General features: G+C 36.8%; 1 protein-coding gene across 2 annotated transcripts in view; it reads right to left on the reverse strand.

Annotated features, from left to right (window-relative positions):
* The window catches only part of zbtb20 (zinc finger and BTB domain containing 20), a 43,830-nt gene extending 29,235 nt beyond the window's left edge, over positions 1–14,595 (reverse strand). For both annotated transcript variants that reach the window (XM_008427769.3, XM_017308580.2), the window contains exon 1: positions 14,363–14,595. The gene's annotated coding sequence lies outside the window, so the exon portion shown is untranslated. The remainder of the gene's footprint in view (positions 1–14,362) is intronic.
* Between the last annotated feature and the right edge of the window lie 7,023 nt (positions 14,596–21,618).

A 21,618-nucleotide genomic window follows, 5' to 3' on the forward strand; every position in this document is an offset into this window, starting at 1 on the left:
CCAATAAGAGATCTTCATGGACCTACACAGGTGCTTATGGAGGAGATTTCTATCCATTACTGGTTATTACAGTAATGAGTATGGGTGTGCCCGTACACCCAGCTCACAAATCATGAGATGATGCAGAATGTTGTGTTTGGGACAACGAGAAACTATTGATAGTTTTGTGGAAATGTTTTATTTGGAAACTAAAGGTTTTGCAAGTTTTGTCCTGTAATCAGAATCAGAATATTTATATTATATTTGAGATTTTTAAAGCTCATGTCAGTCTAGTGTGCTTTTATTACTAAAAAATAACTAATAATACACATTAAAGCATGTGAAATAGCCTTTTCCTTTAATCCAGATGCTAGTTTTAGCATTGTTAGCAGCTAATGGTTAGCTGTGGTGTCACGGTGCTAACAGATCGTTATTCTTCAGCGCTTACGTAATCAGACATTGTCGGGAAAACCAGATGAGCAATCATTATTAGCCAACTGTCTACACAAAAGGCCAACTCAACAGGGATTTTAATTTTCTTATTTCAAAATAAGAGCCTCAAATATGAATCTAACAAATTGTCAAGTTTAAAGTTACACATATTCATTTTGAAATCTCACAACAAAAGCTTAGGCCAGACAAACAAAGGCAGGCTTCACTTTGATGAGAAAAACGGTGATGTTTTGGTTTCTCTACGTCTCGTGCCTTAAGAGCTTGTCACAGACCTACTGATAATAAATAAGCATTGCCAGTTTACCACTACCAAGACATGTCAAGGTTTTAAAACGTTACAGATTAAAAACTGATAGAATTTTATGGTTCATCATTACTACAGTTAAAAGTCCTACAAATGGTGCCAGAATAAGTTCCAGTGTAATAGAGAGTAAATGCAGTGCTGCCCCACTTGATGCAGGCGGGAAAAAAAGGCTTAAAATTTGATAGCAAATTTTATCGGTACTTATAGCAAAAACCATAAAAATTACAATCAAAGGCATTTTGAAAAAACTGTCATAGCCCTACTACCAGCACAAATACAAATCCTGGTCTAAAATAAAATGTAATATATCAATTAATTGTTGCCCTCATGAAAGCAAAACTCAAAAAATAAATAAAAAAAATAAATAAAAAAAGAGTTCCCAGACCATGTTTATATTTTGGTCTCTCTAATAAAAATCTAGGTTTAATGTTTTCGAGATAAATAATGTGATATGATATTATATATTTTTAACTTGATGATGATAAATTATATGATAATAACCCATGCTAAGCATGTCTGTAAAGCAACAGACTGCAGGCAGCTTGACAAATTAACCAGATAAAATCTGTTTGTTAAAATACTATTATTGAACAAAGAGCAAAATGGCACAAAGGCTATTATTTTCTGTATTTTGCTTAAGTCCATATATCAAGATTGTAAAAGTTAATGTTACTGGTAGTATTATTACAACCATTAAAATTAATTTGTTAAGTTCTTTAGTTTATAAACAAAAAATGACAGGATCACGTTAAATACTTGTGTTTCAAACTTAATGTAAATGTCACTGTAAACTGCTCTATTTTTCTCTCAAAGTTGGTATATTCTGAGAATCCTGTACTGGCTCATGCCAGCTGCCACCATGTAACATTTCAAGTTTGATAAAAAAAAAAACTATTACAGTAAGCAGGACCTCATGAAGTAAATTGTGCAGTAGAGAGGGGACGGTAGCCCTTCATATCTTATGAAGAAAACAAAGTGTCTTCTGACTCTGTGTCCTTAGGAGATAAATGAGCAGAAAAGACGCTTTGTGCTGATTGAATAAAAGACAATGTGTAGCTTTTGGTAATGGGCGAGTTCGTCTTGCACCATGGAGAACAGCACAGCCTCTGAACATGGTCAGTTCTTAAATGGTCACTGGAAATAAAAAGTATTGATGTTGCAACAAGTTTTATAACCGCACGCCATTGATAAGACACATACAATTGTTTTCTATCACTACTTGACAAATACACGTCAGACCACGCTGGCCGTAATCTGACAGGCAGCTTTGCCACCAATAGCAAATCTGCAAAACTCTGCCACTTTGTGAACGTGATTGTAAGCAGATTCAGGAGTTTAGTGCCATGTGTTTCACCAGCAGCTGCACGAGGGTCCACCGGCTCGTGCTCCCTCGTGCAGCTGCCGCGAGGAGCTGAGCATTCACAAACGCACAGGCGTGGGGAGGCATCAAGCAGCACAAGCTCAACCCTGAAGTTCTGGCCGCATGTCTTGGGTTCAAGGTTCAGCTTCCTGAACCTGAAACAGTCAATATTTGGCAGCTGAAAGGATTCTGGCAGACTTAAAATGTCACTCCAATTGTTGCATTTTAGTGGAAAATGGAACAAAAATGGTGAAAAAAATAATAATTTTATGATGTTGCATATTACCTTAGAGTGCATAATCTACGAAAATTTCATAAGAATGAGGACAAAGTTGAGAAATAAGTTACTATTACTTTAAGGAGAGATGCCTTTTCTTCCTTTAATATATTTTTTATACGCAGACAATATTTACAGCCTAAAAAAATCTTTTTGTTGCACCCTTGAGTGTCATTAACCTACAATAGTTTGCACATTTTGTACATGCGAATTTCCCCTAATATGTGGGCAAGATATTAAATCTGAAGGATTTAATAGAAACACTCTGTGCTTATTTTAAGCCATATGGAGGTTAGCACTGTTTAGTGTATTTATAGTCCGGCAAGCTGTTGTGCAGTAAATACAGATTATATATGTCTCAACAGCTCACTTGACAAATGACATCTAAAAGTGTAATGCTGACACACTGAAACACAACCGAGCAACACTGAACCCTATACACGCCGTGCTGCTACGTCTGGGTCAGTGGTCTGCAGCCTGGCTGAGAAGCACTGTGTAGGTTAGGTCTGTCGAACTGCATACAAGTTGGCACAAAATGAAGGTTTCCGGTTAATCCGGCAAGGCGTGGCAATCTAAGCACACTGAGAAAGTTGATCCAGCCAGCACCGTGTTGCAAAACAAACTTAGGCAAGTCAACTACGGAATTTCGCAAGAAATAAGAAATAAAGGCCAAAAACTACCACCCCTCCCCCCCCCCACATACACCAATTTCAGCGAGGCTGATAGTGGAACGGGTAACGCCGAAGTCAAAGCACAGTGGAAGGAAGACATTGTTTGAAAGTGAAATGTCCGTGCAGAGCACACACTCGGTGGATGTGCCATAGAAATCAGGCTTTAATAAGGACAATAAGGTCATTCAGCTAAAGAGAGCGTCGCCTCTCAGAGGGCACCTGTGACATGTAGCACAGCCAGGCTGAAGGAATAATGAAAGGAGTACAGTCAATACATACACCTCGGCAGAAAAATAATGAACACACAAGGCCTGGAAATACCTGATAAAACATTACTTTTTACACTTGAGTCACACGTAGCAAGACCGAATCAGTAAATGTTTTCATTTACTCACAATCCTACAACTGAAGGAAGCATCTCTTTAACAATAGATTGAAAATAACTAATGCTAAATAACGACGCCGACTGCCTTTAAAGCTTTTGTTGTTGCTCTATTGTAAAACGCTCAGCCTAGCTTCGTTTCCCAGGGAGATTTGCTCTCAGGGTTGAACCTGTTATTACTAGCTGCCAGAAAAACAGCAGGAAAACTATGTTGGACTGACTAGTCAGGGTTGCACTACTAGTTATATGGCATATTATAAAAGTTGTGTACCCTGCCAGTTATCATTCCACGTTGGGCTCGGATGACGTCACAGCACTCTTCTTATGCCTCGCAAAAGTATTCATACCTTATGAGCTTCTTCACATTTTATCACGTTACAGCCAGGACCTTAAATGTTTTTATTGTGATTTTATGTTGATAGATCAACATAAAGTGACACAGACGTCAGAAGTGGAGAGAAGATGATGCAAGCTTTTCAATTTTATTTGATATTTTTATTTTTTGCTGAAAGGTGCGGCATGGTTTTATGCTGTATTTAGTGGGTAACAGGTTGATGCATTCCAGCTGAACAGCTTTAGGGGCTTATTGCAGCTTTTCAGACCTGGACACCTAAATTTGTGCCAATTCTTCATTTTAAATTCTGTCAAAAGCTGCAAGATTGGATAGAAAGTGTCTCTTAGCACAATTTTCAAGTCTTATATCCATATAAGAACTTCTCAGTCTAGATATGGATCAAAACCATATCATTGTAGCTTCAGTAGTAGGTTTACGATTATTATCTAGCTGGAAGTGGGAGCTCTCCTCTAGGATTAAGACTTTTGAATCCTTTAACTTGTTTTATTCTGGTGTTCTTCAATATTCTGTCCTTCCTTACATCAACTCTGACCAGATTAACAATCTTTGCATCTGGTATACGTTTTTCCACCAAGCATAGTGTTTGTCACATAAGCCAGAAAATTGAGTTTTTGTCTCAGAGGATAAATATGGATCAATTTTGCAACTACACGAATTTTTTCTGTTGGTCTGTCACACACTGTTCAAATAAAATCTGTGAAGTTCACCATTGTAACATTATAACATGTAAAACAAGTTAGAAATACTTTCAATAACCAACTAAATAAACAAAAACAAAAGGTTGGTAATACTCCCTTAATATTAAAATATATAAACAGAAGCCAAAGCCTCTCTCCACACGATATGTTCCAGTGTATTTAGTAGTAATTCTTGTTTCTTAACCTGTAATTTAGGTCAGTACTTGCTACACATGTTTTACTGTTTTAATTTTAGAAAAATGTGCTTACCAGTATAATAACCTATCACTGACGAATATCGAAGTGGTTATCATTTCCCATAACCGTACTTAGATCTTGCCACTTTAATTCTTATCAGTGTATCGCCAGCAACATTTCTCACCGCCACTTTGCTTCCTATTATGATCTGTTCTGGTTTGGTTTGTCCTCCGATTTGCTCCATGAGCAGAAACAGTTACTGCAGAGGTACAGAGTGACCTCATGTAGTTAAGAGATAATGCAACTGCTCAACACTCTGTATATAAGATAATCATCTCGGCCTTTAGTCTTCCTAATGCCCATGACCTGTTGGTCAGTATGGCGTGTTGAATGGAGCAGAAACCTTTTCTTTAAAAGGAACAATCTGTAGTTCGTGAGCATGGAAGTGAAACCTAAGCCAACCAGCTTTTGCTGCTAATGTTACTATAAAAATCCCACAGCATGGCTGGGACTATTTTCAGCAGGTCATATTAAATATAGGATACTTCATTTGTACTGTCATGGTTAGATAGAGGCTCTGAAAGGCTTTATTTTTACATAGATTTTTAAGTAATCTTTTTTTTACCAATAGGGATTTGTTTTGAGTAAACCTGCAGTAATAGCGTTTAATGGACACGTCCTAATATCCCTGCAACCGTATTCTTCTTTTTTGTGTGTGTAAGCCTGGTGACCTGCGTTCCTGTTAAAGCGTGTTGGAATACGCTTGACTGAGCCTGAACAGGAGTGAGAACGGGAAAAAAAATACTATGTGAATGAATGAATGAATGAATTAAAGAATGAATGATGAGACTGTAGCCAGGAGCGAAGCCCAGGACAGTTAAAGGCTGCAAAGGACATTTTGTCTTGAAGCATTCATTAACCTATTCATAAAAAACCACAAGAAAAACCTGAGCTTAATGTTAGTTTATACAGCAGACACTTCAGTCTTATTCGAAGCTCCGACGTGCCACCGAAGCGACAGCAAATATTTTTGTGCTAAAAGCACCTTAAACATTAAATGAAGCTCGACATGTGGACTGCATCTACTTTGAAAATGCAACGCAGGTGATACCAGCGCCACTTCAACAATCACACCGTTTCATTTTTTTCTCTCTCTAATTGCTCCAAAATGTCAAAGCCATTGTTCAACATGCCTGCATGCTTTGATAAAACAGAATAGTTGTGTTGGCATTTGTTTGCTGTTTAGCAGGTTAGACGTGCAGCTCCTTTGTCACCTGCACCAACCGTTGTAATTCAAAACTTGGATGGAAACAAATAATTTTACAGTTGTGTTTTTTGCTGCTTTTTTTCCATCTTTAAAATGTATTTCCCACCATCAAACGTGAATTGCTAATTGGTTCTGGATAAGACGCTACGTAAATAAGAAGCACCAATTCTTGAAGAACGGTGTGTTCAATTCCCAGTGTGTCGGTGCTTTTGTGGTGTCCCATTAATGTATCAGTTACATATTCAAAATCCCCCTTTTTTTTCCTTTACATATTTCCTGATGATTCAAGTATTTTACAACTTTTGAATCTGATCTCATCTGACATTGACGTGACAAAAAGAAATTCTGAAAAATAAGAAAATTGCTGCTACACTTTGATAAAAGTGTATTTGAGTGTGAAGAAAACTTAAATACAGATAAAAATAAAGGGCATCAACTAGAAAGAGTTCAAGAAAATCAACTGATGTGAAAATTATTCACAAAATGTCCATATTCATCGTATAAAAAAATAAAATGTCCAAAATGCTTTGGTCATGCACATAATAAATCAAAAATGCATTTTTCTTCCATCTTATTCTTTGGTGTTACCATGTTTAAGTTGTGTGTAGACATACAGGGATACATTTACATTTATTATACCCGCTGTATTTACCACAAAAAAAAAAGTTATTCATGATTATTCACAAACTTAGTAAACACACTTTTAAGTGTATTTTTACAATCAAAATGTTGCGTCTCCTTTTACATTTAGCTCAAATAAAAAAACAAAACTAGTTATTACTAACGTAAAGAACAAACAGTTGCAGAAAACTACTCTAAAATAATTATATTAATAGAGAGGCTGGTTAAAATGAACATTTTGACCTTAAAAAGCCATTTTGTGTATATATGTATTTGTCTGGTATTCTAATACTCATTGATTTGTAACCCTAGTGATATGTGTAAAAGTCTTTTGAAATCCTTTTTTAATCATGTAATGTTTGTAAAATTTTGGTCACCTTATTTTATGAGTTGGTATTTACACATCTGAAAACTGTCGTCAATTTAAAACACACGCACAACAACTTTCATTCAGCTTATGGTAATTTAAATAGATTTTACAAGGGGAAAAATGTAAATACAAGCTTGTTGGAGAATTAACATCTACAGATATTTTGGTTACGTTGCCAATTAAAATTTTAAAGTAAAATATCAATAGGATGTTATTTACCTTTTTTTTTTTTTACAAATAAATTTCTCATACTGATTTATGAACTGAGAGACGCTGTGCACAGTCAGAAATTTTATCCTACGAGTTCAAAGAAAACAAAAAATATATGTAAAGCAACATAAAAGAAGAGAATAAACAGCTTAACTTATCTTTAAAACATAAAAAGTAGCTTAATCTTATAATAAATGCTTTCAACAGTTCCCTCTTCAACCATGCAGCAAGCACGCCCTCACTTGCAAAAAAACATATGGGCAGCAGGGTGAACTGAGGACACACATGCACCTTGGCACACATACAACTTTGCTGTTAGAATCCAAGATACATTTTTCACATCATTTGAATGCTAAGGCATTGAGTTTATCTTTAAACAGCGAAAATGCAGATTTAAAAGCTCGTTTCTGCCATACAGAAACAGGAAAAACAGACAATGTTTTTGTTTTTCAACTTCTGGAAAACTGAAACAAAATGCGCTTGTTGTAAAAAAATCTCCAGGTCAAGTTGCAACACGACCTGAATTTGAATGAATCCAACCCTGCAGATATACAGAAGTACAGATCAACAGTCTGTTAGTAATTTTATCATAGGTAATGGAAATACATGGTCACTTCCTCTGTATTTGATGTGTAATTAAAGTGTATGCGCTGTACCGAACGGCCATCAAAACAAAGCTTCAGATTTAACTGCAAATGACGTTAAAACCTAAAGTCCTTTTTTTGAAAAGCTAAATACGAACGACGTACTTCATGGGAACAAAAACCGACCTAAATGAGTGTATTTATGTGTTACGTTTTGTTCTTTTTTTCTTTTTTTTCCGAGATCCCAAACAGTCTTTCTAACAAAAAAAAAAAAAAGAGGACCGTATCCACCTTCCAGCTTTTTGGGAATTGTAACTGTGTTTCATAAGACTCCATAAAATTTTAGAAGTGAACAAAAGCTTCCTGACAACTGGCTGGCACATTCGCAAATACTTATTCAGTCTCAGTGTGTGCTTTCATTACGCATTCCTGCGATACTTGCAGGGAGAGAAGATTCCAAACAAAAGTCCCCTTAAAATCGAAAAGCATGCCAGGAAGTTAGTCAGTTTTCCACTTTCTCTATGATCTTAAAGTTAAAGAGTTGCTAATGTTAATTTTAGATTAAAAATATTTCTTTTCATAATTGATCTTTTGGATCCTCAGTGGAAATTAATTAAAAAAGGTGGATGTTTTTTTTATTTTTCATTTCCCTTTTCAGTGGAATGAATATACCAAATTTCTTCCTGAAAGCATCTATAATACAAGGTTTTATTCAGCTTTATAACTGGAGCGTAATAGTTGGTTGGAAAACACATAATAATCACCTTTCCCTTAAAAACAAATATATACATATATCCTGGTTTGGCCAAAACCGATAAACAAAATAGATTTTCCACGCTTGAAGGAAAGCACATTTCCTTCTATATTTGGCTTATGGCTAGAGGGGGACTCACTCACCATGACTCATTGAATTAACATTGTTGTGTTGCATAATATAACAAAATTTATAAAGGCAGTCCATAGGAGCTCACTGTAGGTTTTCCAACTTTGTCATTTGTAAACTCAGATAATTGTAAAGCTGTAGATTGTTTAAAAAAAAAAGGAAATTACATGTACCCATTAGGCCAAATGTCAATATATATATTTATAGAAAATGCACAAGAGAATTGATTCAGAGATACTTAAGTAAACTTTACTATGAGTGCAAAGTAATTAAATATGTCAAATATAATACATTTTGACAAAACAGTGCTATGAACTATGACCTAATATTCGGTTACATGTCCGTGCTTTAACCCTTTGTCCCTGCAGTGAGCCGTGAGAATCAGCACACATTTTTTGTAAGATTAATCATCTACAGTTTATAATTAGAAATGCACCGGTCAATCAACATGCAATCGGAATCAGATGTTTTTTCCCCCAAATCAGCTTTGATTGGGCAAATTCAGAAAAAACAGCCTATTTTTTCCAAACAGAATAAATAAATCATTTTTTATTTTAATCCCATCCTTTTTCATTCATTAACAAATAAGCCAACAAACAGCAAATCGCCCTTTCATGCACTTTTTTAGCTAAAAAAAACAAAAACAAAAATCAGACGATAGTTCAGGACATATGCTTTGATGAATGAATGGGGATAATGTTGTAATTCTTTCATTTTCTGTCATATCCAAAAATACTTGCTCTATCAAAGAACCAGCAGCTCATTTTTCTTCTTTTATGTGTAATAGTCCTATACAAGAAAAAGAAAGTCAGTAAAAGAAACCCTGAAATTGGTAATGCCACGGGAAAAGCCTGATTGGTGCATCTCTAATATAAATGCACATCAGCCTAACAGTGATATGTTATATTGTTATCATGGAAAAAAAGAGAGAATTTGATAAAACTGAAATCAATGAATCAGATCCTTAAAGAAAACCAGAAATCAGTGTTACCAAGTAAAAGCTAGAACAGTGAATGTCTAATTAGAAGGCATTAGATTATTTCACGTTTGTGCATTTTTCAAAGCTGAGACTGAAAGCATTTAATCGATGTGTCCCTTTAGAACGCTACTTGTAACTTCTGTGTCTCCTGAGTCTTTACAAGAAAAAACAGATGAGAAACTTCCTGTGATTTTCTTCCACAAAAACAAATCTGTAAAGTCTATTAAAGGCTTAAGGCTACTCTGCGGTTAATTTAAGTATGTGAATTTAAGACTTCTCAACTTTATGGCATTGCACCTGAAAACAGCCTCAGTGGGCAATCTCAACAAAAGACACTGCCCCGGAGGAGAACATTGCTCAGTCCAGCCATTAAAAAAAAAAAAAAAAAAAAAAAAAATGGAGAAGGATAAAGTCTGCCAGAAAACAAAAGGACCAGTTGATTACAAGCACTGTGACATTCTGGATGCCATCCACAAAGTGGCTCGTTATATCGATGGATCTCGACTGCATTCCCAAAATGGCTGCCAAATATGTTCAACTGTGTGAGACAAAGTGCAACAATGGATTCAAGTGCAACTCTTTTTTTTTTTTTTCTTCACATAGTGGTGAAAATTACCTTAGTGGAAAATTTTGGAATCCCAGAATTAGCTTGGATTCATCTGAAAAGGTTAAACAGGACAGGTACTTAACATTTTTATTAGAGTATTATCAGAGCACGGTTCAATTTGAAGCAAAATGTAGACTTCCAAAAGTTTCTTTTATTTCTTTTATTTTTTGGTGTGTTGCGTGTGTGTGAATGTCATCTCCAAGTATTTTCATCATGTGCTGTAATAACCGAAGACCAAAATGGGCTTTGGAAAGAAAAAATTAACTCATATAAATTTAGTTATGCAAGATCTAGGCCACCAGTATCACCAGGTAAAAGTCTGAGCAGAGAGTGGCTGAATATTGTGAGTAAACCCAGAGCCAGAGACACAGAATTGCCGAGGCTTCCGAGTGACGTCTCTATCTCGTGTGTTTGGGCAACAGTGCCTCTTCAACAGCACTTAAAAAATTGTTTGGAACGCCGATCTGCCATCTGCGAGCAAGTACAGTACAAGATGATTGTTTTCTGTCCTCTCTTTCAAAAAGCACTTTATTATATGTATACTCACACGTTTTTTTTCCTCTTTTTTTTTTTGTCAATTGAGTAAAATCCAAATGATCAGGTGGGAGAAACGTGTGAAAGCGTGACAAATATCAGTCAAAAAGCATTTCCAAACTAAAAAGGCCTGTTAACACTTTGTGACAGTTTCTTGGTCAACAATGAATTGTAAAATGAGAAACGAGGGCGACGAGTGAAAAAAAAAAAAAAAAATGTCTGAAGCCAAAACAGAAAAGTGGGATTGATTGCTGGGTGTGGATTAACTGATCACCACATCCCCTCCCTCCTCCAGTTTTTAGGTGTACGGTTTCCTCTGCATGGGCCTGCTTCATATAATAATGGCTTTCCTTCATCTGAAGACACACTCTTAAATATTCATTAGTCAGGGGTGGGTCTTTTACACTGTGACACTTGAAAGAGGCCAAAAGGCAACAGCTCAAACAAGGTGAATTTAAATACCAAGCTGGAATATAAGGATACAAACTAATGGAGCGCCAGTCAATCAGCCAGAGATGGCAATATGACGACGTTTTTCTGACCAGTTTAGGCTCTAAACCTAAAACTGACGTGGGTTTTGTATAAATAAAATAAATTAGCTAAAGACGAGGCGATACGGCTCCCCACACAGGGTGTAATCCCAGATTGGGGCAACCCAAGTAAATAATTTTTTTTTTTTTTTTAAATGGGAAACTTCCAATTAGATGTCTAATTAAATAGGACAGGTGAGCCTTATGTTGCACATGGGGAAAACACTCAGAATTTCTATATGTGCATCACAGGTGGTTGATAAAGTTGATCAAAAACTAAAGGACTACTTAAAGACCTAAAAATAAAATTGTTGGTCATTTCTAGTTAAAACTAAAATAGATTGTCTGTTTACTGTAGAATAACTCAGTTCTGAGTTATTCTACAGTAAACAGACAATCTTCAAAACATTGAAGTTGATCAAAACCTGCATTCTTCTTGTAAAAGGAAAAGAAAAATAGGAAGTCAAGCAAAATAATAAATATATAAATATACATATACCTGATCCTGGTACACACTGGTTTCACTTATTCCAACTTGATTAACATACAGATTTTATCTGTGACTATCAAAGGTCCGAAAATAGGCCTTTTTTGCCATTTCATGCAAATTTTAGATCTTTATGAAATACAGTTCCTAAAAAACTAGTTAAATAAACCAAATAGAAAGAGAGATGCACGCAATTAGTGCAAGATCCTACTGTAAGCTTTGATGCAGAAATGGGGCTAATCTACAAAAGTAAGAACCTCTATTTTTGGCAGAGCAGCTATAAACCAACAGCACATAATTTGATGCTCGTTTTTGATTCCACTAAAAAAAATCTACTTGCTTTTGACGAGAATTTATAAAATCGTGTCATTATTTTTTGCTGGACACAAACAACAACGTCTATGAAAGATAGACGTTGTTTTTGTCTTCAATATATTACAGTCTTTTCAAAAGAGAAAATTAAATCAATTGAGTTAGACCTAAAAAAAAAATAAAAAATTCAATTGGCGAGAAATGGCCTGATTGGTGCATTTCTAATGTAAGTACACATGAAACAAATTAGGATAAAACGGGGCACCTGATACTCACAATACAAACACTCCCAAAGCACGTAATGGCTGACTCTGTTCCAGCAGCTACTGTACACCTCTTTGTTGAGAGTCTGACATCAAGTCATGATGGCGAGAGCTTACTTGCAGAGCAGACAATCACCCTCCAAGTCATCAAATGATACACTAAACAATGGCACAGGTGGAATTTCATCGTAGATAGGAGGTATCTCTCTCAACTAACCTACATTTCATGCGTTCACTCGTACAGTCAAATCTATAGGCTTTAAGTCACGGGACAGATTTACTACTGTCTTCATTTCAGCTCCGTGTGCAGCACGCTCAGCGCGTCCATTCAGAAAATAAATGATCCAGAGAGAAGTCTGCGATTGCAACGAGCAAATCCTATAGGACTGCAACCCGTTTACGTTGTGAAGCCACATTGTGAATGAAGGCGGAGAGAGGGAGTGATCACAACAAAATTGCGAGGAAAAAAAAAAACAAAAAAAAAAAAACGCACAATCGCGTTGTGGAAACCTACACACATCTATACACAGGTGCACACATCTGCGCGAATTTAAAGCAAAAGAAAAAAACAATAAAAATAAAGAAAAAATAAAAGAAAATAACACGAATACCTGACCAATGTATGCAAGGAATGGTTTTAAAAAAAAATATACGATTTTTAAACTTGCGTTCAACTTCTCATCAGCTGCACTTCAGAACACATTGAAATGATGCGCAGCAGCCTATTGTAGTGAGAACATGCTGTATTCCCTCTTTATCTGACAAAGCCGAGCGCTTTGGGACAACATCTGCTCGCCTCACACGTGCACGCACACTCGAGCAACGATAAAGATGAGCAAGACTGACATGTTGCTCGGGATAAACTCCCCGTGACCCTCTCGGTGCATTTTTAACGCGTAGCCCAGTTTTTTTTTTTTTTTTTTATTTATTATCATTTCTATTTTAATTTTTTAAAAATATTTATTTATTTATTTATTTTTCTTTGCGTGCAAACGTTGAAATATATATATATTTTTAACTTTATTTAGGAGCGCCATGATGAGCTGCAGATGTAGGGCAAAGGAATCACGAGTTGGACGCATGAATATTTCGCTCATAAAATGTATCAAAAGGTACTCCTGCAACTTTAATTACACAGGAGCATCGCTGCACATCTGAACTGAAAGCTACGAGTTAAAAAAAATTTATTTTTCTAAGAAAAAGGGCAGCACTGGCAGGCATAAGTGTTCATTCTTTTTTATATATATATATATATATAAACATGGCACCCAAATTCACTATTGCTGCACCATGAGACCCAATAATAGCCCTCCTTCTCCTATCCAAATTCTATCCAGTCGCCTGAATGCATCACTTTGAGGGCAATAATTAATAAAAAATGCTCCCCGCACACATCTAAGTGACAGACTTCACGCTAAATAAAGCCGAACCGTACAAAGGAGCTCAACCAAATGTTGCCATATATATTTGGAGCAAAGTGGAGTAATAAAAAAACCAAGCTGCCTCAAATAACTGACCTAAAAGCCAAAATGCGCACGTCGGGCTGCCTGCCTCCAGTTGTTCCGGGGCTCAGTGTGTAAAATGTGAGCCAGCATCGCTGATGGAGAGCAAAGCCGACCTGTGGACACACTTTGACCCGAGCAGGACTCTTTGCAAGTGTCCCCACATGACAGTTTAAAAGTAAAAGGAAGGGGGCTCGAGCGAAAATGACAGATGGGAAACTTGCGTCACGCCAAGAGAACGCGTTTTGCTAGTACGGACAGAAAACTCGATTTACAGGCGACTCCTATTAATGGCGTTTTATTTACAGTGGTTTTATTAAAGGTCCGCAATAATAAAAAAAAGAATAAGTTTATATTGTGTACAGCCTAATTTACTGGGTTCGTAAAGCCAGCTCTAACTACATGGAAGTGTCTTGCATTTCAGGCGTGTACTCCCTTAAACTCACCGATCAGGGTTTTATTCTGTAACATGCCTTTCCACTAAATATAACAACCTACAAGCCGCTGGAGCCGAAAGACCAACCCCCCTTTCCTACTTTTTTTCTCAAATTTCTTACCTGCACTTCGAAGCTCGTTCAAAAAAAAGTGGCGACAGTGTTTCCCGTTTTTCCCCCCGACGAAGCGTGTTTACTTTGCTTTTCTTCTTTCTCAGTATGTTCCTTTACTTTGTTTCATTTCTCACTTCCATCTTCTTTTCATCTCATCAATAAACACACGCTGCAGCCTACCTTCATAGAAGAGCTCGGTTCAAGTGTGCCCTCCCATTTTTTAACTATACATCGAGTACTTTGAGGGGTGGTGGTGGTGGTGGAGGGGAGGGGGGGGCGGTGTATGGGGAGGCACATAGACGTAGAGGAGTAGACGCCCCGTTGGCTTCGTTGTCCAGTGGACAACATACGTCAGCGCGTCCGCCATATTGCGAGTGGCAAGAAGACAAACTGTTTTCCGACTGAATGAAACACTAAAGCTTACTTTCGTCTTGGTTTTATTAGATTAAATATTAAAGACAAACTCTTCAGTTGTGTTGCTACTAATTGGACACACTGAAATGAACATTTCCAAATGACACTGTGAATAAAATTAGCTTACCTTTAATTTGCCTCTGAAAATACATAAAGCTCTTAATTTTATTCAGTATGGGGTATAATAAATTATCCTTAAAGTTAGTGTACCTGAGCTATTTTATTTAATATTTTGTACCCCATTTTATACCCATTCACAACCTTTTGACCCCTTTCTACACCAATTTTATACCCCAAACTATTTCCATGTGAAAGGTTTCTTTCATATCATAACCATTCTTCTTTTTCTCCGTGTTGGCCATTTTGGGGTGGTAATGATAATTGTGTAGGAATTACAAATAAAAAATAACAAATTTGTGTACTTGATGTGACTGATAAAGCATAAGTTATGGATGATTATATGAATAAAACAAACAAAAAAAATTCAGTTTCAGTTGTTTGTTTTTTTTAGCATGGTTCTATCATTAATGGTGAGAGTAAATCTGAAGTTTTAAGCAACAGTAGAGATACTATGTAACAACTGGTAAGAAATTGCTATGAGGTGGATATTAATTATGCTTAGTAATTTTGTGCTGTTATTATAAAAAGATGAGGATTATGCTATATATTTTATGTTAAAAGTGACTAAATGTCCATAGACACCTAAATTGTTTTGAATTCCACTTTTAATTAAGCTATTTTTTAAGCTTAACCAAGACATCAAACAGTAATGTTTGACCTACAGTAAGACCTTTGAAGCAGAGCTGTCTTGCTCGGTTCTTTTCCACTCACAAGATGGCGGCGACGCTGACGAACGACACGGACGCTGATGCGGCGTCTAGAGTCCTATGTCTATGACCAGGCACGCCTTTTCACTTGAAGCTGCCATTGGAAGCGCAGCGCACTGTCTTGGATTGGAGCAGAAATCCGTCAACATTACAGCGCTCCAATCGCAGGGCGAAGGGGAATCACGGTGGGATCATTATGGCTCTCTGTGGGAGGTTGTGGGGAGTTGTAGTGATAGTACTTCACTGATTCAAGTTCCTTTCACCTACACGCAGCGACTGTATTTATTTTAATGTTTGTATAAATTGAAAACAGTATGTAAAGGGTGTCTAATAACCTACAAACCTACACCATTTTTGCGCAGTTTTTATATTTATTGAGGCGGTTCCAGAGCCTGCTTGGCAAATATGAATGAACTCCAAAATCTGGATCAAAAGGGAACAGGAGGGGTATTGTCAGCTCCACGTCCATCATTGGTCTGAACTTCTCATTGGACACGTCCGGTGTCTGTCTAGCAAGTTACCCGCTCCGCGGCCGCTGATTGGATGACGGCTGCCGTCAATCCTTCCCCGGCGCACAACATGCTAGATTGACTGCCCGTGTCTTCTACTTTCTACGCATTTCTATTTTCTCATTTATTTATTTTTTAACGTCCCGAGCTGACCTCGGGTTTACGAGCAGGGGGGAGAAAAAATGGTGTCGGTTCACAAGTGGCCAATCAGATTTGGTAGAGTCGTGTGTTTTTCCCCCCCTCTCTTTTATGTTTCGTGCTGTCATTTTCAGGAAGCTTAGAGATATATTCTGGCTGGTGTAAGAAAAAAAAAAAAAAAAGAAAAAAAAAGAAAAGCAGTGTTGGCTCATGTGGGATACCCTCCGCCTTAATGCCCCCCTCCCCGTCTAGACAGTGACAGGTGTGTGTGTTGCCCAGCTCCGAATAATGAACCACGTAGATGGGGGGGGGGGGGGACTACTTTGAGTAAAACCATACTATTTTTGTAGTAACCACTGGTGGATGTACCTCATGTTTCTGTTTTGTTTTGTTTTAACTGACTAAGAGGTCAATTAAGGTTAACGCTTCACCGAGTTTCAGCATTCGGGTCCTGAACTCCCTCCAAGAAAAGCTGCCCTCTTGAACTTCGCTTTGCACATGCAGCCCTCCAGCTGAACATGAGGAGACCGAGGTGTCTCTTAAGACCATCGCCATCTCCCACTACCGTACGGGAGATTCTTACGTGAGTGCACACGCTGTAGCGAGCACCCGGGGGGCCTGTCTTGACTGTGCGCGCCATCTGCAGGTCTGCTTGGAAGACAATAATACCGCGGGTTCAACGGAGGACACCTCCCTCCGTCACTGCTTTGACCTACATTAACCAGGAACACCGCCGCCCGGCCTTAATGCGATAGTTTAAAATCCCCCCCCAATAAATCACCTGGGCCTACACGGAATGCCTTTTTAACGTCAATTAAGCGTCGGGATTCATTTCTGGGATCAGAACTGGGACATGCAGAGAGGAGAACATCCGAATGCCAGACCGGATCAACGCCGCAGCCTGTGCAGGGAAGGATTCACCAGGCAATGGAAAGTTTGTGTCTGCTGAACTTGCTTTGCATGCTTTTTTTTTAAACGAGCTAAGAGTGTGAACGTGTATCTTTTTTTTGGGGGGGGGGGGAAGTCATTTGTCGAAGTAATTGAAACATGTTAGAACCACTTAATGAAATACTATCGTAACACAGTATGCCTGTTTACGTCGTTCATTTGTTTAACATCATTAAAAAGTTCAAGTTGGGTGAACTTTTTAATGAACGGCTAAATGAATACAAAGGTCTGAAAATAATTAAACAACAACTGGAATCGTTATACAAGAAATATTTGTGAGAAAATTCTGATGTTTAAAAAAAACAAAAAACAAGGGGCCATTTTCTGAAAAATGCCCAAAATGTTTTGTCACTGAGACATGAGGCTTTTCTGCTGATGCTGTTTTCATAACGCATGCACTTAAAACTATGTTTATTCACCACACCGCATATTTTGTAATTTTGTAGAGCATGTGTAAGATATGCTTATTGAGTGGGAGCTACAGATTGCACATATATTCTCTAAAAATGTGCTGTTTATTGATTTGTTTAATGGAACAAAACTATTTTTGTTGAAATATTGGTTAGTTTTCACATTTTGTTCCATCTTAGTTGCAGTTATAAGCAAAAGGAAACACTTTGTATGCATTATGAAGACACTTGGCACACTTTCATATGGTTGCTTACTTTTAACATTTTTAAAATGTTAAAATGGGTTAAAATGTTTCTTGCATCATATTTTCTCAATTTATTATGCTGTTGAAGAAAGTGCTGTGTTTTTATAAAAAATATTGAAGTTTTGTATAAAAATTACACGTTTGGGGGTGTAGGGTTCACCCCTCTGCATCTTTTTGATACGCGAGTTGATGTTCTGTTTTATTTTGTCTCATAACTGTCATAAACTTTTGTGGATAGCAACTGTTATAGGCCAACATATTTTTTTTATGGTATACAAAAACATGACATGAGAGTCTGAGAACACTTCACATCACAACTGGAGTTATAAGTAAGGAAAACAGTGTAAATAAATATCTGAAATCTTAGTCTTAAAATGACAAATATTTTTTGGATTTAGGGAGAAATGTCAAGAGTAATACAAATTAATTATACCCAAATATATACATTTTAAATCAGAAAAATATGAAAGCTGTGAAGTAGTTTCTTTACTTTTCAGAGCTGTGTGTGATTATCTTTCACTTTTGTGTTATTGAAGTAAGGGTTTAGAATGGCTTGAGTTTTTTGTTTTTTGTTGTATTTTAGAAGCTGTCGAATAAAATCAAATTTCATTTGTATTGGAGATTTTAAACCACAATGGTTGGCAAAGTGCTTCATAACAAAAGCAGTCAGTAAAATATAAAACAAACCGGATTAAATAAACTGCTCAAACTAACAAACGTAAATATAAAGAAATTCAGCAATAGCTAAAAATTAGTCACAGGCCCCATTTTCAGCTTTTACAGCAGAAAAAATCATATTTTATAGTATTGGTCAAACAAAAGAAAGAAAAAGAAGATAGAAGACTGTAGACTAAAGTAGATAAAAAATGTTAAATGACATGAATTGTGATATTTTATCAGACTTGTTTATTTCATTAATATTTTAGTTAAACTGTATTTAAAATGTTATTTTGTAATGTTATCTTACCTGACATAAGCAGCCAGAACAGTGGTCACTTCTCACTCTTGAAATTAAACATAAAAAAAATCCACAAGGTAATAAGAAATAGGACATGTTGGGGTGACATTTCCTATGTGCCTGTTCCTCTCGTGAAAGAGCAGAGATACAGAAAACCCCAGTGCGCTCACAGAATAAACTTCTATCATCCCAATGCAAAACAAAAGGATATTTTTGCATGTTTTTAACCCTTGCAAATTCAGTGTCAACAAAAGCTTTATTTTTCACTTTAAGAAGGCTGGATGTTATGGGAATTGCATGTTGGGGCGACATTAAAGCAACTGATTTTGATTGTATTGTATTTTTTCTGAAAGACTGGACAGGAACTTTGTCCTTTTGGAATGAAGCAACGAGTAAAAATAAAAAGTAAGTTGGTAGCATACAACTCTTATCAAAACTGTAAACAAAAGGAAATTAATCTGCGGTCAATCCTTTTAATCAATTTTTTTTGTCTTGGCATCTGTACATTTAAAGAGTAAAAGCAAATCACCGATAAATAAAATAGAAGATAAAATATTTTCCACTTCAGTATCTCCTTTTCCCACTTGGCACTGTTATACTAATTATTGAAAAACTACTTTTTGCATGTATTTTAGGATTACTCTCTGTCTAGTTAATATGATCTTCCCTCTTTTTAAACGGGAACATCATGTGTTCTCCACGTTTTTACAACACCCTATGTGACCAATAGAGGGCAGCATTGAGACCCAGTTTTCACAGGCATGACTTTATCTGCCTCCTTCTGTCCTTTTGCTTCTTTGAAGCTCTTCCCTATTCAAATAGAAACCTTGAATTGATTTCTTCTCTTACAAATGAGGCTCACGGTGTCTTGATACATAAGAACATAAAGTTGTGCACAGGTTTCAATGTTAAATTGACTTCTTGTTCTTTATGTCCGACCATTTGGATTTATGGATGATTTGGAACAGAAAATTCTCACTACCCGACATGGACAGCATCCATACTCCCACAGCTTCTGTAAATTAGATAAAATATGTGCAGTGCAAGTGCTCACAAAGGCCTCGTCCTTGTGCTTCATGTTTTTTTTTTAGCGCGTTGCTCAAAATGAATGGCCCACAGGTTATTCATTTTGCAGAAGGCCTCTAGACAAGGCATAATGAGCAATAAGGTGACTGATAATGTGCAAACCGATCTGAGGATTTGCAATTAAAATATTATTTCTCACCCTTCTACAGATACAGAAGGGTGAAAGGAGCATCGTTCATTTCAGGGATTTCTTTTATCATGAAGAATGTTTTCGCGTCCTCCGTTTCTCCCTCTTTTCAAACAAATTTGGACCAAGTTTTATTTTGTTTGTGGCGTCTAATCACACATCGGGCCTTATTGCATTTCTTGGTCGTAGCAATGTATTTTTGAAGGTCCAGTTGACATAAAAACGATGTTTTAGCATTCTTTACTTCATGATGAGCCCATTTCTATGAGAAACGTAGAAAGTGGGGCTTCTCGGAGCAAAGATCAGCTTTATCTACGAAGGAAAATGAAGCCATATGGTGGAGCTATATGTTTAATTTACTCACGATTCAGAGCTGCCACATGGGAGTGGGAAAAGAGCAAGACAAACACAAAGAATGGTTTATAATAACGATGCCAAATATGTGAAGCAATAAATGTGCAATAAATTTCGGGCCCTCGTGTTCTTTTTGTGGCTTAACAAGTTCATATCAGGTTTTAGCACTTTCTCCCAAACTCTTCTCCATCACAGCACACTCCCTGAATGTTCCTGCGTCATGTCAAGAGCACGTCAGATTAAATTCGCCTTCACTGTTTTACGCAAGGGTACTCGGAAATCCAGACAAATCAATCCGCAAATGAATAAGCCAGACACACCTCAATACTGGCAGCTTCACCAGCAAATGGTGATTTAAGATGACTCACAAGGACAAGCATGCAGTATTTATGAATGTCTCTTTTTCAATCTCACACAAATGGTCCTTTTTATTTTTTGTAACAAAGCATAATTTCTTGATTCCGAGTACACATTTTGCTTTATGAAGCACTAGCAAGTTTTAATTGTGTGCATTTTTTAAATCTATATTTTTTTGTATGTGTAGAGATGTGTAGAGACTTGTGAAAGTATTCACAGCCTTGAACTTTTTCACATCTTGTTACACTGCAACCATCTGGTGTGTTGCATGGAGATTTTATGCAACAGGCCAACACAAAGTGGTGCGTAATTGCAAAACGGAAGGAAACTATGACACGGTTTTCAAAATTAAAAACACTCAAATCTAAAATATGCGGTTTGCAATTATATTCAATCTTCCTTACTGTGACACCTCTAAAAATATCCAGTTGATCTAACTTCTTTCGGATTTTGAAAATTGTTCACCGGTTTGTTTATTTATTTTTTTCCATCTAGAATAATTGTCCACATCAGTCCGAACACAACAGCCCCACAATAAAGCGGAGCTGCTACCGACAGCATTATGCCTGTGGGGTTTCTGTTGTTGAGCAGGCAAAAGAGCTGTCAGATTTGATGGGAATATGGAGGCAATCTTAAAATGAAACTTGCAAAATATTACTGCATGTACTCGGCTTGAGGTTTGCATCCCAGCTGCCAAATGATCCTGTGTGTACAACCAGAGCTACGTTAAATCCAGACATTAATGCATTTAAAACATAGAAAAACATTTCAAAGTTGATTTTCTCCATACAATCTGGAATAACTTCCAAAAAATGTATTCTCTGGTTAAGTAAAGCTGGTGGAGACATCCCCAGAAAATTTTAACTCCAGCAAAAAGGTACCACAAAATATT

The sequence above is a fragment of the Poecilia reticulata genome, chromosome 14 (genome assembly GCF_904066995.2).
Source record: "Poecilia reticulata chromosome 14, P_reticulata-male-v2, whole genome shotgun sequence".
Lineage (NCBI taxonomy): Eukaryota > Metazoa > Chordata > Actinopteri > Cyprinodontiformes > Poeciliidae > Poecilia > Poecilia reticulata.